Source organism: Rattus norvegicus, chromosome 1 (genome assembly GCF_036323735.1).
Source record: "Rattus norvegicus strain BN/NHsdMcwi chromosome 1, GRCr8, whole genome shotgun sequence".
NCBI classification, from domain to species: Eukaryota; Metazoa; Chordata; class Mammalia; order Rodentia; family Muridae; genus Rattus; species Rattus norvegicus.
The window spans coordinates 37,049,851-37,068,083 of NC_086019.1; the positions used below are offsets into that span (position 1 = coordinate 37,049,851).

Sequence of the window (18,233 nt, forward strand, 5' to 3'; positions counted from 1 at the left end):
CAAGGAGTCAATTATATCAAAATTATCTTCTACTTCAGCAGTTCTCAACTTTCTTCTGAAAATACATTCAAGAGTTCTCTCAGAGCTAACTAACATTCATCATGTTATAATTGAGTATTTCAGCCAATGTGAATGACTACCAGAAATGTGCACTGTAAGGCTGAAGAAGTTCTACAGTAAATTTTTGTTAGAATTCGATGTAAAATACAAGAGTCAAAAGGGCATCACTTTATTTCTATAAAATATATGATATAAAAGTAATTATAAGTGGATAAATAATGATATAACATAAAAGATGTTATAAATTAGGCATAGCACAGCAACATTGGGAACAGACTAAACATCCCATATATCCCTGGTAGTGTACAATTAAAATGTTACCTAGGTCCTTTATGTTCTGATTTCTTTCTTTGCTTTGATAAATCCCATGACCCAAAAACTACTTGGGGAAGAAAGGGTCTATTTTGTCTTATACATTATAGTCCACTACTGAAGGAATCCAAGGCAGGTACTTAAGGCAGAAACCTGAGAAAAGATCCTGGAGGAATGCTACTTGCTGGTTCATACAGCCCAGGTCCACAGCCTAGGGATGCTGTTCCCCACAGTGGACTGAACCCTTCTATAGCAACTGCATTCAAGAAAATGTAACAGTCACACTCACAGGTCAATCTGGTTGACAATTATGCAACTGAGGTGCCCCCTTCCTAGGTGTGTCAGATGGACAGCCAATATTAGCCTTCATGCCTCACTAAGGTAGTTTTTCTATCTCAGTAAAATAAAATAAAATAAAATAAAAACTATGTAAAACTTAGTAAAAAAAGAATGCAATACTAAACATGACACTGACAATACATTAAGAACAGCTTATTTTTATTTACAAAAGTTACTAAACTTCATATTCCAATAATGTATCTGTGGTCTTTGGGGGGAAAAACAGACTCTGAAACCTCAGGACTCAGTCTTGATCTTCTGATAAAATCACTAGTTGTTGTGATCTTTTCACTCTTCTAAATTGAGCTTACAATTTGGATTTATAACACATTGATGTCCTCACAAACTTATCTGCATGATCTTAAAGAGTGTAATGAGTTATATTATATCAAACATTTCCCTACTAATTATAAGCAGTATTTGTTGCTTTGCTAAATTCTATACAACTCCTAGAATTTGTCTCTTATGATCATTCCTGAATATCTCTTAAGATCTATGTGATGGGTAAAGTCTTGCAACATCACCTACACATTGCATTTTACTGTAAGAGTTTGGTTTTCTCAGTTTTATATATTTGACAGTGTTCCTTCCCAAGTCATTCTGCATGTATACAGTCTGATTATAATTCACTCATGGCAAATGAGCATTTCACCTATTACTTGCATTTGTAGGGTTTTTCAAAAATGAAAATTTTGATGTTACATGAGTATAAATTGCTCATTGCATCCATTTTTTTCACATTACAAGATCTCTCCATTGTGTAATGAGGATATTGAGCAAGGGCTGAGCTGTTTTTAAAGGTCTTTCGTTGTTCCTTTCATTTATAAGGTTCCTCTTTTATATGAATTCTTTAGTGTCGAATTATCAGTAAATGATCACAGGAGGCTTTGTCACAGGGGTTGTGCTAATCTGGGTTTTCTCTAGTATGAATTCTATAGTGTCGAGTAAAGCCTGAACAATTTTTAAAGGCTTTCCCACATTGTTCACATTTGTAGGGCTTCTCACCAGTATGGAGTCTCCAATGGTGTTTAAGATTTGAAGAAGAATTGAAAGCCTTGCCACATTCTTCACATTTGTAAGGTTTTTCTCCAGTGTGAATTCTTTCGTGTTGAGCAAGACTTGAAGTATAATTAAAGGCTTTGCCACAGTCTTTACATTTGTAGGGTTTCTCTCCAGTATGAATTCTTTGGTGTTGAATTAGATTATAACAATTATTAAAGGCTTTCTCACATTCTTTGCATTTGTAGGGCTTTTCTCCACTATGTATTCGCTGGTGTTTCATAAACGTTGAGCAAATGCTAAAGGCTTTCCCACACTCATTACATTTATATGGTTTCTCTCCAGTATGAACTCTCTGGTGGTAAATAAGGTTTACAGAACAGTAAAAGGCCTTGCCACATTCTTTGCATTTGTAGGGTTTCATGCCAGTATGGATTCGACGATGCTTATACAGATATGAGGAACAGCTAAAGGCCTGCCCACAGTCATCACATTTATAGAGTTTCTCTCCCCTATGAATTTGTTGGTGTTGGTGAAGGCTGGAAGAACAGTTAAAGGCTTTGCCACATTCTTTACATTTGTAGGGTTTTTCTCCAGTATGGGTTCGCTGGTGCTTAGAAAGAATGCAGCGAACATTAAAGGCCATGCCACATTCTTCACATTTGTAGGGTTTCTCTCCAGTGTGAATTCTCTGGTGTTTAGAAAGTGTGGAGTGTACATTGAAAGTCTTTCCACATTCATCACATTTGTAAGGTTTCTCTCCAGTATGAATTCTCTGGTGTTTGGAGAGCGTTGTACGAACACTAAAGGCCTTACCACACTCTTCACATTTGTAGGGTTTCTCTCCAGTATGAACTCTTCGGTGAACAATAAGCCCTGAACAATTAGTAAAAGCTTTGCCACATTCTTCACATCTGTAGCGTTTCTCTCCAGTATGGATTCTTTGATGCTTACCCAGATATGAAGAACAGTTAAAAGCTTTGCCACACACATCACATCTGTAGGGTTTCTCCCCAGTATGAATCCTTTGGTGCTGTTTAAGGCTGGAAGAATAGTTAAAAGATTTGCCACATTCATCACATTTGTAGGGTCTTTCTCCAGTATGAATTCTTTGATGTTGAATAAGGACTGAGTTTCTATCAAAGGCTTTCCCACACTCTTTACATTTATGGGGTTTCAATCCTGTTAAAAAAGTATTGAAGTATCAGTAAAAGCATACCATTACACTTTATATTACTCTGCTCATTCTTAATATGAATATAGTGCTATGTCTTACCAAAAATAATATAATCACTTTAAAAATCAAATAATGCAAAAATTTCTAGTTAATCTAGAAGCAGCTTAAGGCTTTGGTGAGGAAACATGTCTGTCAGTAAACACGAAAGTTGCACAATTTCTAGGAGCACTCATTTAGAAGGTTACAACAACTATTAACCAATGAAGAAAGAAAATATATATGGCTTGAAATCAGGAATAATATTTTTATAAGAAAGTGATAACAACACTTGGCAATAGACTTATGGTATAGGTATCTTAATGTGTTACATTGTCCATAAAGAGTATAATAATTAATACTGTAATCTAAAAAATATATTAGGTAAAGCTAAGCATATTATCAGATAATGTAAAGAACTCTCAACCTAAAAACTGAAACATAGAAAATAGAGTTGCAAATAAGAAAAAGAGAATACATTTGGGAGCCAGAAATTGTTGAAAGACTATCAAAGCTCTACTAAGCAAAATTTATCTAGATGTGTAATTTTCAGCTATGACTTATAAACACCCAGCATTTTAAAATGCTATCATTGAGTAAGTGGCAAAAAAATAAAATAAACCAACCCTCATAGGGCCAGTGAGATGGTTCAGAAGGTAAGGCGCACTGACTGCAAGCCTGAACATCTCTTCTTCATCCCCACAACTCACAGACTGGAAGTAGAAAATCAACCTTGGTGTTTTGTCATCTGACCTCAAAATGAGCAGTGTCAGGTGCACACACATGTGTACTCACATGTATACACACACACACAGCCTTATGACACTAGTTTAGCTAATGGGCATGTAAATGAAGTTAGGGATGTTCATCTGTGGTGTTAATGCGTTACTAGTCTGTTAGAATTGTGTTCCTATTTTCTGAGTCATAGAAAGTATGTTGTAATTTAGATGCTTCCAGGAAAAATGAAAGGACTGGGACCATGGAGATGGCTCAGCAGTCAACACACTTGCCACACAAGTATGAAGACTGGAGTCTCAACAATCAACATGGCTGCCATACAAGGGAAGACTGGAGTCTCAGCAGTCAACATGGCTGCCATACAAGTATAAAGACTGGAGTTTCAGCAGACAACATGCCTGCCACACAAGTATGAAGACTGGAGCCTCAGCAGTGAACACACCTGCCACACAAGGGAAGATTGGAGTCTTAGCAGTCAACATGGCTGCCATACAAGTATGAAGACTGGAGTTTGCAGATCCAGAACCTTTGTAAATTCAGAGTGGGCAATGTGGCCAGCTTGTCATTCTAGGCTTGGAAGGTGAAGACATGGAAATCCCTAGAGCAAAGGCTATGAAGGCTAGCTCTGAGTTCAACTGAGAGACCCTGCCTCACTGAATAAGATAGAAGAGCCATGAAAGAGGATTCTTAACATCAATTTTGGTCCTCCACAGGCACATATGTACATGTGAGTGTGTGTGCACACATACACCCATACACAGGCAAACATACACATGCAAATATGTACACAGACAGGAACATGATGCACACAGATACAGGAAAACAAGTTAAATAATGGACTTTTGCAGCCACTGTAAATGCATAGCTTTTTTGAGGAAAAGAGGAAGATTACAGTAAATATCATGCAGGAAAACCACTTGACACTAAGAGATTTCCACCAAGATATAACTTCTCAATACATATTTTACAAATTCACTTGTAACTTGTGAGCTCTGCTCACTTATTCCTACACACCTAGATGGATGGCCGCTGATGCTTTTCTCTTCATGCTCCATGGATCTGAACTTTGCTCCAGAAATGTGACCAGGTATGGCTTAGAAAAAGCAAGACCTATTTGGAAAAGGAACAAGATGCTTGTATTTTTCCCTCCAGGAAATTAAATCTGAACCCAGTTCTGTGAATAGAAAAAAAGTGTAGAGATGATAAAAGACTGTGGGAAATTTTATGTCCAAACGTTTCCGGAAAGACAGAATGCTTAGGAGTAACTTACAACCTGCAGATCCTGAGCCTCATTACAAGGAAAATATTAAAGCTCATGCACGAGATACTTTATTTAACATGTGTACTCTGTGCCTCATGCCACTGAGCTTCTAACACTGCCACTGCAGATGATTACTTGAAAGCAAATCTGTTAAAAACACAAAAAAGAAGCGAGTTTCTTGGCTATATGAACAAGAGTTTCCTTTTTAAAAGGTCATATGAAACTAATCAACAAGCCCAGGAAAGCCAGTAGCACTCAGAGATAACCTGTCTTGCAAAATCAAAGGTAATGGGGAGAAAGAAGGAAGGTAGGAAGGAAGGAAGGTAGGAAGGAAGGAAGGAAGGAAGGAGGGAGGGATGATGGAGGGAGGGAGGGAGAGATGGAGAGAGAGAGAGCTAACCAAAAGCACAAGCTCCCATGAGATGTTATTCAAAGGCACAGAGGCAATCACATGTTGACAGTGACATAAGAGTTCACCATGGAAGTGATCCTCACCCAGGAACACAAGGTTGCTGTAATTCTCCAGCATCACTTCCTTATACAAATTCCACTGAGCAGGCTCCAGACATTCACATTCATCTGCAGAAAAATCAATGGCCACATCTGTGAATGACAGAAGATCCTGAAATAAAAATAAATGAATAGTATAAATTAATAAAACAGGACAAGTAATGATGTAAATACTGAAGTCAGCAAACTCGCAGCCACTGTTTGCCCAAGGTAAAGAGAGAGCTAGAAATGTTTCTGAAATTGTTACATAATGTTAATTACATTCTTCAAAATCATCTCTACTTTAAAGAAAAGAGAATAATAGAAAGGCTAACAAACTTACACGGATATAGTTTTATAAATACAAAATGTAAAATTAGGTACCCACAAATAAACACATCTATTGTGGCATGCTTACATTCTATGCCAGGTATTACATACATCCTCACAGGGGAAGAAGGCTTCTCAACACTTAGTATACACCACCCTGAAAGCAAGGTGCAGGGAAGATGCACACCAATGCAGCAGCGCTGGGCTGAGGTTTCTGAGTGTGCACTAGAAACCCCAAGTGTGGAGCGTGGACAAGTGCAGTAAGGGACAGGAATTTGAGCACCCAAGGGGAGAATAAAGGAAGAACTCAGAGATGAAATTTAAGTGCAAGAGTTTTACACATTTCGAGCAGCAAAAATAGCACTTGGAATATATTTACACTAAATGTGAACCTAACCTTTATATACACTAAATGTAATTCTAATACTTTGTTCTTTTTCTCCCTCTCTCTGTCAGGTATTCAGGCATCTGCTATGTTCCTAAGGCAGAGTTTGAACTCATGAACCCTCTGCATTGCTCTTCAAAGGTTTAGTGTTATCAATACATGACACTACACTTTATTTTTTCTCCTATTTTAAAATTTTCTACATTTCAGCTCACCTGTTTTTGTTCTCTCAGTGTATAAAGTTCCACAATGATCTGAAGATACTAATATTTTTATTTTTATGATAAACTTATAAAAATGAGAGATTTACATATTAATGTATGATCATATAACATTAGAAAATTTTACATATATACTTTGTTAGATAGTGCTATGTGTTTACTTTGCATGTAAAGTAAGTTTAAACATGTTCTTGAAAAATACTTTTACATTTAAAATGCTCAAAAGCTTGTCTTCCCAGGCTTCTAAAATACACACTACAGCACTTTTACATTCAGTCATGATTCTGTGCAAGAGTACTCTAAGCGTCACGCTCCTACCTAACTTCATTGTGCATACATTGCTCAATTCTTCCTGTGCCTCTCTTCCTCAGACCACTGACCCATTGGAAACACCTGTATTATTTTCAACTTTTGTGAATCAAATTCTTTGGAATCTCTCTATGATTAAGATCATATTTTACTTGCCTTTCCAGGTCTGAAATAATAATCTCATCTATATTGTTACAGACAATCCTCCATGTTTTGAGATTCAATTGGACTGCACTGCACATAAATGCATTACACATATAAACAAATGTAGTGCCTCTATTTCCTTGATTTAGATCTTCTGCTGCCTGTCAAACGATTTTCTGGTGATGCCGGCATAATGCAAAGTCACAGGGTTCCCACAGCAGTCTGCAGGCTAGTCTCAGAATGTGCAAAGCAAAGCTGTTAAAAAGGATCATGGATAACGGCAACACTGATACTTAACTGGTGCCAAAGTAAATTGGAGCAGCCACTGTGAAAAACCACTCTGTACCTTCTTTTTTAAAAACCTAAAACTATAACTACCTAAATGATCCAGCTACTCAAATCCCAGGTAGTCAGCTCCAAAGGAACTGAAACAAACTTGCATTTCCAGGAAAAAAGCAAGTTGGTCGTGGTGGGTGGTCTTGATATTTGCATGTGTCCACTTTCCATGACACTATCACTCTCCAGGTCTGCATTGCCAATGAGGCAGCACTTTCAAGTGACCTCTCCAGGCCCCTTGAAGTGCCAAGTTTTAGCTCCTCTCCATTAGCTCTTCATGCCTCCAAAATCAATACCATGGAGAGACTCATACACTACTAAGGACAGCAACTAGCTTGCAAGGTGGCCTTAGCCCCCTCCACAACACTCCACACAGCTCTAGGTGCTGTGGAAATACTCACAGAAGACCGAACCTCAATGTTGCCAGCCCCTTTTTAATCCCAGCTGATTTTTCAGTCCCAGGTAACAAACACTAACTGTCCCAGTAAAGTAACAGGTTCATGTCAGTAGTGCTGGTCTCTTGTTAATCACAGCTCATTCTTCAGCGCTGGATAAAGAAAAGCAGCAGATAGGGAGGGAGGAAGGGGGGCACTGAGGATTGTGGGAGTCTTTTGATGCCTCAAGGTTGCCTCCAATGACACATCTCAAACCAAGCCACACCTCTTAATCCTCCCCAAACAGTTCACCAATGGAGATCAAGTATTCAAGTATGTGCCATTTTCATTCAAAGAACCTCACAAGTTTTTTTCTGTTTTGTGCATACAGAGCTCAAAGTATACTATGGTACATGCACTCTTTACTTTCCTGGGACAATTCATGCAGCTTAGCTGGAACTAAGAAATCAGCTGTGATGGAGACCAGCATCATTGAGGTACTATCTCAGGAGAGTATTTCTTCAGGGTTAGCACACGGAAACTGTGGTGGAAAAGATTAGGAGTACATTTCAAACTAACAGCTGGACTTGATAATGGCTGAGTCTCCCACATGGTACTGATTTTGAAGACATGCAGGGGATGAAAAGCAGCTGGGGCTTAGCACTGTGAAAGGCCAGGAGAGGCCATTGGTGGGAAGTACAGCCTCAGTTGCAGTGGAGACCCCACGAATGACAGTCATGGAAAACAAATACAAGCAAATCTCATAAGGTCATATACCATGATCATGTTGCTTTTATCCTGGAAATTTAGGGTTGTTCCAATATGATATTTGACAGAGGCAAAAAAAACCATACACTGGAGAAAAGATAACACCTTTAATAAATGATGCTTGGAAAACTGCATGACCACATGCAGAAGAATGAAACTAGACCTGCATCTATAGTCCTGCACCAAGTTAGATCCAGGTGGATCAAAACCCTCAGTTTGAAACCTGAAACACTAAACTGCTAAGAGAAAATATAAATGGTACCTGACAAGACACAGGTGCAGGAAAGGACTTTTTAAACAGGACTCCATATGCCCAGAAGTTAAGGCCAACAATGAACAAATGGGATTTCATAGAACTAAATACATAGAATACATAGATAAAGGTAAGTATGGGGAGCAAGGAGCCATCAGAGGAGTTAATTTTGGCTGACTTCTTGCTTATGGTTAATCATGAATGAGTCTGTCAACATCTGTCTTTGTTTTTAGCTGAGAAGTGCATTATATCCTGCCAAGTCCCTGTGCTTACGAATATATCCTGGAAAGACTGCCAAACAGGTGAAGGAATTGAAAATGGAAATAGAAACAATAAAGAAAGCACAAAGGGAGACAACCTTGGATATAGAAAACCTAAGGAAGAGACAAGGAGCTGTAGATAAAAGCATCACCAACAGAATACAAGAGATATCTCAGGTACAGAAGATACCATAGAAAACATACACACAACTGTCAAAGATAAGGTAAAAGGCAAAAATCTCTTATGCCAAAACATCCAGGAAATCCAGGACACAATGAGAAGAAAAAACATAAGGATAATAGATATAAAGTGAAGACTCCCAACTTAAAGAGCCAGTAAATATATTCAACAAAATTATAGAAGAAAACTTCCCTAACCTAAAGAAAGAGATGCCCATAAACATACAAGAAATCTACAGAACTCCAAATAGTTTTGACCAGAAGAGAAATTTATCCTACCACATAATAGCTAAAACACCAAATGCACAAAACAAAGAAAGAATTTTAAAAGCACTAAGAGGAAAAAGGTCAAGTGACAAATAAAGGCAGACCTATAAGAATTACACCAGACTTCTCACCAGAGACTATGAAAGCCAAAAGGTCCTGGACAGATATCACACAGATCCTAAGAGAACACAAATGACAGCCCAAGTTATTTATCCAGCAAAACTCTCAATTAACATAGATGGAGAAACCAAGATATTCCATGACAAAATCAAATTTACACAATATCTTTCTTCAAATCCAGACCTATAAAGAATAAAAGATGGAAAACTCCAACACAAGGTGAGAAACTACACCATACAGAAAGAAAGAATATAATTTCCTGCAATGAAACCAAAAGAGAGACAAACAAACATAATTACATCTCTAACAATGAAAGTAACAGGAAGCGACAATCAATATTCTTTAATATCTCTCAACATCAATGGGCTCAATTACACAATAAAAAGACACAGACTAACAGATTGGATACATAAAGAGGACCCAGCATTTTGCTGCATGCAGGAAACACACCTCAGAGACAAAGATAGACACTACCTCAGAGTAAATGGCTGGAAAACACCTTTTCAAGCAAATGGCCTGAAGAAACAAGCTGGAGTTTCCATTCTAATATCAAACAAAATTGACTTTCAACCAAAAGACATTAAAAAAGACATGAAAGGACACTTCATATTCATCAAAGTAAAAATCCACCAAGATGAACTCTCAATCCTAAATATCTATGCTCCAAATGTAAGGACACCCACATTCATAAAAGAAACCTTACTAAAGCTCAAAACACACATTGCACCTCACACGATAATAGTAGGAGATTTTGACACCCCACTCTCATCAATGGACAGATCATGGAAACAGAAATTAAACAGAGACATATAGAAACTAACAGAAGTTATGAACCAAATAAATTTAACAGATATTTATAGAACATTCCATCCTAAATCAAAAGAATATACCTTCTGCTCAGCACCTCATGGTACCCTCTCCAAAACTGACCATGTAATCGGACACAAAACAGGCCTCAACAAATACAGGAAGATAGAAATAATCATATGCATCCTATTAGATCACCACACACTTAGACTGGTCTTCAATAACAACAATAATGACAGAAAGCCCACATGTACATGGAAGTTGAATAATGCTCTACTCAATGACAACTTGGTCAAGGAAGAAATAAAGAAGGAAATTAAAGACCTCTTAGAATTTAATGAAAATGAAGATACAACATTCCAAAACTTAAGGGACACCATGAAAGCGGTGCTAAGAGGAAAACTCATAGCTCTGAGTGCCTGCAAAAAGAAACAGGAGAGAACAGCAGCTTGACAGCACATCTAAAAGCTCTAGAACAAAAGGAAACAAATAAACCTCAGAAGAGGAGAAGGCAGGAAATAATCAAACTGAGGGCTGAAATCAACCAAGTAGAAATGAAAAGGACCATACAAAGAATCAACAAAACCAGGAGCTGCTTCTTTCAGAAAATAAAAAAGATAGATAAACCCTTAGCCAGACTAACCAGAGGGCACACAGAGTGTATCCAAATTAACAAAATCAGAAATGAAAAGGGAGACATAAAACAGAATCTGAAGAAATTAAAAAAAATATCAGATCCTACTACAAAAGCATATATTAAACAAAACTGGAAAATCTGGTGGAAATGCACAATTTTCTAGACAGATACCAGGTATCAAAGTTAAATCAGGAACAAATAAACCAACTAACAATCCCATAACTCCTAAAGAAATAGAAGCAGTTATTAAAAGTCTCCTAACCAAAAGGAGCCCAGGACCAGATGGGGTTAGTGCAGAATTCTATCAGACCTTCATAGAAGACCTCATGCCAATACTGTCCAAACTATTCTACAAAATTGAAACAGACAGAGCACTACCAAATTCCTTCTATGAAGCCACAATTACTCTTATACTGAAACCACACAAAGACCCAACAAAGAAAGAGAACTTCAGACCAATTTCCCTTACGAATATTGAGGCAAAAATACTCAATAAAATTCTGGCAAACCGAATCCAAGAACACATCAAAACAATCATCCATCATGATCAAGCAGACTTCATCCCAGGGATGCAGGGATGGTTTAATATACGGAAAACCATCAATGTAATCCACTATATAAACAAACTCAAAGATAAGAACCACATGATCCGGGGTTGGGGATTTGGCTCAGTGGCAGAGCGCTTGCCTAGGAAGCGCAAGGCCCTGGGTTCGGTCCCCAGCTCCGAAAAAAAAAAAAAAAAAGAACCAAAGAACCACATGATCATTTCCTTAGATGCTGAGAAAGAATTTGACAAAATTCAACACCCCTTTATGTTAAAGTCCTGGGAAGATCAGGTATTCAAGGCCCATATGTAAACATAGTAAAAGCCATATACAGCAAACCAGTAGCTAACATCAAACTAAATGGAGAGAAACTTGAAGCAATCCCACTAAAATCAGGGACTAGACAAGGCTGCCCACTCTCTCCCTACTTACTCAATGTAGTACTCAAAGTCCTAACCAGAGCAATCAGACAGCAAAAGGAGGTCAAAGGGATACAAATTGGAAGGGAAGAAATCAAAATATCACAATTTGCAGATGATATGATAGTGTACTTAAGTGACCCCAAAAGTTCCACCAGAGAACTACTTAACCTGATAAACAACTTCAGCAAAGTGTCAGGGTATAAAATTAACACAAACAAATCAGTAGCCTTCCTCTACTCAAAGGATAAACAGGCTGAGGAAGACATTAGGGAAATGACAACCTTCACAATAGTCCCAAATAAAATAAAATATCTTGGTGTGACTTTAACCAAGCAAGTGAAAGATCTGTATGATAAGAACTTCAAGTCTCTGAAGAAAGAAATTGAGGAAGATCTCAGAAGATGGAAAGATCTTCCATGCTCATAGATTGGCAGGATTAATATAGTAAAGATGGCCATTTTGCCAAAAGCAATCTATAGATTCAATTCAATCCCCAACAAAATTGCTACTCAATTAAAGAGATAGAAAGAGGAATTTGCGAATTCATTTTAACAACAAAAAACCCAGGATAGCAAAAACTATACTCAATAATAAATGAACTTCTGGGGGAATCACCATCCCTGACTTCAAGCAGTATTATAGAGTAACGGTGATAAAAACTGTACGGTATTGGTACAGAGACAGGCAGATAGATCAGTGGAACAGAATTGAAGACCCAGAAATGAACCCACACACCTATAGTCACTTGATCTTTGACAAAGGAGCTAATACCATCCAATGGAAGAAAGATAGCATTTTCAACAAATGGTGCTGGTTCAATTGGAGGTCAGCATGTAGAAGAATGCAGATCAATCCATTCTTATCATCATGTACAAAGCTTAAGTCCAAGTGGATCAAGGACCTCCACATCAAACCAGATATACTCAAACTTACCGAAGGAAGAGTAGGGAAAAGTCTCGAATACATGGCACTGGGGAAAAATGTCCTGAACAAAACACCAATGGCTTATGCTCTAAGATCAAGAATCGACAAATGGGACCTCATAAAACTGCAAAGCTTCTGTAAGGCAAAAGATACTTTCATTAGGACAAAATGGCAACTAATAGTTTGGGAAAAGATCTTTACCAATCCTACATCTGAGAGAGGGATAATATCCAAAATATACAAAGAACTCAAGAAGTTAGACTCAAGAGAGACAAACAACCCTATTAAAAATGGGTTGCAGAGCTAAACAAAACATTCTCAGCTGAGGATTATTGAGTGGCCAAAAAGCACCTACAGACAGGTTCAACATCCTTAGTCATCAGAAGTATGCAAATCAAAACAATCCTGAGATTCTACCTCACACCAGTCAGAATGGCTAAGATAAAAAACTCAGGAGACATCAGATGCTGGTCAGGATGTGGAGAAAGAGGAATACTACTCCATTGTTGGTGGGATTGCAAACTGGTACAACCACTGTGGAAATCAGTCTGGAGGTTCCTCAGAAAATTGGACATTCCACTACCTGAGGACCCAGCTATACCACTCTTGAGCATATACTGAAAGGATGCTCCAACATACAACAGAGACACATGCTCCACTATGTTCACAGCAGCCTTATTTAGAATAGCCAGAAACTGGAAAGAACCCAGATGCCCTTCAACAGAGGAATGCATTAAAAAATGTGATATATTTACACAATGGAGTACTACTCAGCTATCAAAAACAATGACTTCATGAAATTCATAGGCAAATGGAATGAACTAGAAAATATCAGCCTGAGTAAGCTAACTCAATCACAGAAAAACACACTGGTATGCACTCATTGATAAGTGGATATTAGCCCAAAACCTCGAAGTACCCAAGATGTAATCCACAGACCACAGGAAGCTCATGGATAAGGATGACCAAAATGCAGATGCTCCCACTACTTATTAAAATGGGAAAAATATCCATTGGAGGGGATATGGAAGCAAAGTTTATAGCAGCGACTGAAGGAATAGAAAGAATGGCCATTCAGAGCCTGCCCCACCTGTGACCCATATATCTTCAGCCACCAAAACTAGATAAGATTGAGGATGCTGAAAAATGCATGCTGAAAGGGACCAGATAAAGATCTCTCCTGAGAGACACATCCAGAGCATGTGCAATACAGAGGTCAATGCTAGCAGCAAACCACTGAACTGAGAACGGGACCCCCTTGGACGGGAATTAGAGGAAGTACGGAAAGAGTTGAAGGAGCTTGCAACCCCATAAGAGCAACAATGCCAACCAACCAGATCTTCCAGGGACTAAACCATTACTGAAACACTATACATGGACTGACCCAGGATTCCACCTGCATATGTAGGAGAGAATAGCCTTGTTGGGGCACTAGTGGAAGGGGAAGCCCTTGGTCCTGACAAGGTTGGACCTCCAGTGCAGGGGAATATGGGACGGGGTAAGTAAGGGGGATTCGTGGGGGGAATACCCATATGGGGGAAGGGGAGGGATGGGGATTTATGGACAGGAATCCGGGAAAGGGAATAACATTTGAAATGTAAGTAAAGAAATATATTTAATTAAAAAAAAAACAAAATGAAAGTAAGTTTGTGGACCCAGGAAAGACTATGTTGACTCAGAATGACAAATGCCACAAGTTCTTTCTCAGTAGTTTCTAGCTAGCTCCAAATTTTCAGGTGTGAGTTATATAAGCGCAAAGTAACCATGGAAACCAGGAATGTATAAGGGGAGCATGTGGGGAAGGGCGTGAGAGAGGAGTTGGGATACAGGTGTTCTGAAGTGGGAAAGGGAAAACCTGGGGTGGGGGTGGTGCTTCAATTGGGAAGAGGGAAGGAGGTCAACACAGATGGAGAAGGGGTCAGAAGGACAAATAACACCAAACCTCATGAAATCATTTTAGTTCATACTTTGCAAAAATTATACACTATACATCGTATGCATACATCTACCCATAAACACAAGAACTCTCAACCCTAGAGCTAACTCTCTATGCCTTGTGATGTTTAATTTTCTGGTTATTTATTTATTTATTTATTTATTTGCATAAGTTGTCTCCAGCTTATTTGCTGGTGTACAACCTGGTAGGCCAGAAGAAGGTAGTGGTTCCCCTGGAACTGCAGTGATAGACAGTTATGAACTACCATGTGTGTGGTGGGGACCGAACAATGTTCCTTTGCTAGAGAAACAAGTGTTTCTATTCAAAAAATAAATTCTTTTGACAATCTCATTTAGCACACGTAGCTTTGAATTTGGCGGTTTCTTTTTAAATAGGACTGTTTGATAAATATATAAAATATAAATGTGTATGCATATATATATTAAATATGTGTGTGTGACCAGTGATATAAGCATATTGATTTATCACCTCTACTTTTTAAGAAACAAGGCTTAAGGTACAAGGAAATGTACTTTTCACACCTTAAAAGTGTAAAATGGCATAGTCTTAGTTTCCTGAACATTAGTGACATTAACTAGAGAGTGTCCCTATTATTTGAATTATAGTTATCTAATACATAGAAAGTATTGGTATTTGTCGTAATGTAGTTTAAAGCCTATGTTTCTTAGGAGAGGTTTTATTGCTGTAAGTCAGTCTCCAGCACACAAATCAATTTGACTGAAGTGTGGCAAAAACAGTACAAATGTCAGGGTGAAGCTTGAGTGTACAATCACAGGACCTTGAATGAGCCACAGCTCTTCAACTTCATCTCTCAATCTTTCCACACAGTATAAATCCTGGTCACCGCCCACCCCGGAATAACTGTAGAGGGAACATCATGGCACTTGGAGTTGTTGGTTTCAGTTTCTAGATACACCAAGAAAAAACTGTGATTAGAGAGCAATGTAGACGGCCTGTCAGGTATGCAAGACTATTTCTCCTCCCTAGAGACATTCAAGCCCCCTCCACTAACAATCTGTACACCAACTAAATCTCTCCTTTCACAAAAGGAGTCCAAATTTCTGACATCGCAGTCTCAACTGTATGTAATAACATTTTCTAGTATTTTTCCACTCTACAGTATAGGATCAGTGATTGCTCATATGATGCAAAGCTTAGAGTGTCCCCTTTTATGAAGTTTTGTTTGTTTGTTTGTTTGGTTGGTTGTTTTTTGTTTTTGCCTCATGCGGGTGTGTGAGTGTGAGGATTCTGGTCGAAGTGGGTAAACGAGGAATTCCTATCCAAAGTAAGCCGCCCAGAAAACTAACTACTCCAAAGAAAATGGGGAGAACATCCCATACACCAAACTCCCCCCACAGAACTCCTTGTCCTGGAAACTATGCGCTACATGAACTAAAAAACCAGAGTCTATGCCAGTCGTAGAACACAGGAGAGCCCAGAAAAACCCACTTGCTCTAGATGTCCTGAGAAATCTGACAACAGCAATCTGAAAGCTAAAAACAGCTAGCTTCCCCAGCCAAGGTGGAATGTGAGCTCTCATCACAGCCTGCCTCGCACACGGTCAGCCAAGTCATCCTGCATGTGGTGTGTCTCGGTGTTGCTTCTTGCTCCATTATTTTAACGTAAAATTGAGTCAACCTGATTTTTTCCTCCTGCCATAAAGATTCACCAGAGCTTTTAAAGCTACAACATTGTCGATCAGAGTAAGAAGTAAACTTAATATGCATTGCGGTTAAAGGGTGAAATCATATTCCTACAACACCCTTTTAAAATCTGGTATTTTAAAAGCAGCCTAGGGGTTGGGGATTTAGCTCAGTGGTAGAGCGCTTGCCTAGCAAGCGCAAGGCCCTGGGTTCGGTCCCCAGCTCCGAAAAAAAATAAAAAAATAAAATAAAATAAAATAAAAGCAGCCTAATTCCAGTGAAAATCCTTGGGCAACAGCCCTCTTTTGGAGTTCTTCGCATAGACTTGTGGGAAATGCAGTCTCTCTAATCATGACGTCACTAGACAGGACACTGTTTTCTGATCTCCATTCTTGCACTAGCAAGCCATCTCTCGGATAGCTGAAACACCAGATTGACTCTGGCAGCCGCTCTGTCCTAGCAGAGCATTTTCCTTGCACCATGCGTGCGATCCCTCCCTGGCATTCTGGTCACGTCTAGGTTTGCACTGCGCATCCAGCGGGCTTCTCTTCGCCTCCCGCCCAGCCCTTCCCCGCTCCCCGCACACCGGACCCGCCCACCCGCAGAGTTCCTGAGGTCTGCAAGGCTGGGCTGCACCCCGGACCAACCTCCATGTCCTGCGCTGAGCACAAGCCACACTGTCCCAAGTTTAAGAACGCCGCAGAGTTTGGAGAAACACAAATGCAAAATGAACCCGGAAGCACAGAGAGCAGAGTTCTGTTTAGCGAGGTCATGCTGAGAGACACTACATTTCCCAGAAGTCTATGCGAAGGACTGCCCTGAACCCAAGAAGGCAAAGAGTTCATTGCCCATGGACTATTACTGGAATTAAGCTGCTTTTAAAGTCCCAAATTTACAAAGGGCATTGTGGGAGTACGAGTCCAGCCTTTAACTGCAACGTGTATTAACTTTACTTCTTTTTCTGATCAGTGTTGTGACTTAAAAAGCTCAGGTGTACCTAGAATCTTACGGCAGGTAGGAAAAAATAATCACATTGACTCAATTTTACTTTAAATAATGGAGCAAGAAGGTACATTGGGATACACCATAAACTCTTTAGGATACCTGGAAATGTTCTGAAATCTCGAATCTCGGCTACTCTGGGGCTTGAGACAGAAGAATCACAAGTCTATGTGCCAAATTCAAAGTACCAAAAGAAATAGAGGAAGTATTGAAAAAAAAGAGATAGGGGGCTACTTACTGGTAAAACACTTGCCTAGAGTGAAGACGACCTTGGTTTAACACCCATTATGACACCAAATCAATGAGAAAAAAAAAAGTGAACAGTTTTAGTATGTACCCTGGAATGCAGTTTGGTGCATGAGCCAGGGGACACAAATGCCTCTTACCACAGCTTCACCAGATTCTCTTTCACAAACTCAGATAACTATTCACTGCCAGGTGTTCTCTCAGCTCCCTGTTCCTCTACCACTGGGAGGGAAAACTGGTCTCAGCATCAGCATGGTGTCTGAACTGACTCCTGGCCCATCATTCGTCATCCATCATGCATTTCTCTCTGTATTAAGTCAGATCTGCCCTACTCACCTTCCAGTTTCTTTTTGGACTCCTGACTCACATATGAAAGTATTTAGGGTTTTTTGTTGGTTTGTTTTGTACTTGAAGTTCACTCTACTCCCCCATTTCATAACACAGGAATGGTTCTTTCTTTAAAATAAAGTTACCAAGAAATATGTTCCTGATCATGTAAAATGAGCTCATTGCAAGAAAGGGGCTAGACTGACACCATGGAGTGATGGGACACCCATCTCATGTGTGTGTTTATCCCTGTACTGGTAACATCTGAGACCCAACTACAAACCCAATGAGAAGAAAGAGTTTGTTTTTGTGCCATGGTCATTGATTCACAATGAGATCACTTCTCAGATGAGACAGTGGGAAGA

The 18,233-nt window shown here is 39.1% G+C and overlaps 1 pseudogene across 1 annotated transcript; it reads right to left on the minus strand.

The window, feature by feature from the left end:
- Window positions 1–200: 200 nt before the first annotated feature.
- Zfp273l-ps1 (zinc finger protein 273 like, pseudogene 1) lies at window positions 201–17,059 on the minus strand (annotated as a pseudogene). Its single transcript, XR_001835594.3, has 4 exons — window positions 16,941–17,059; window positions 5,418–5,544; window positions 4,676–4,771; window positions 201–2,892 (listed from the first exon to the last, which is right to left on the minus strand). The product of XR_001835594.3 is annotated as a zinc finger protein 273 like, pseudogene 1 (transcript).
- Window positions 17,060–18,233: the final 1,174 nt, after the last annotated feature.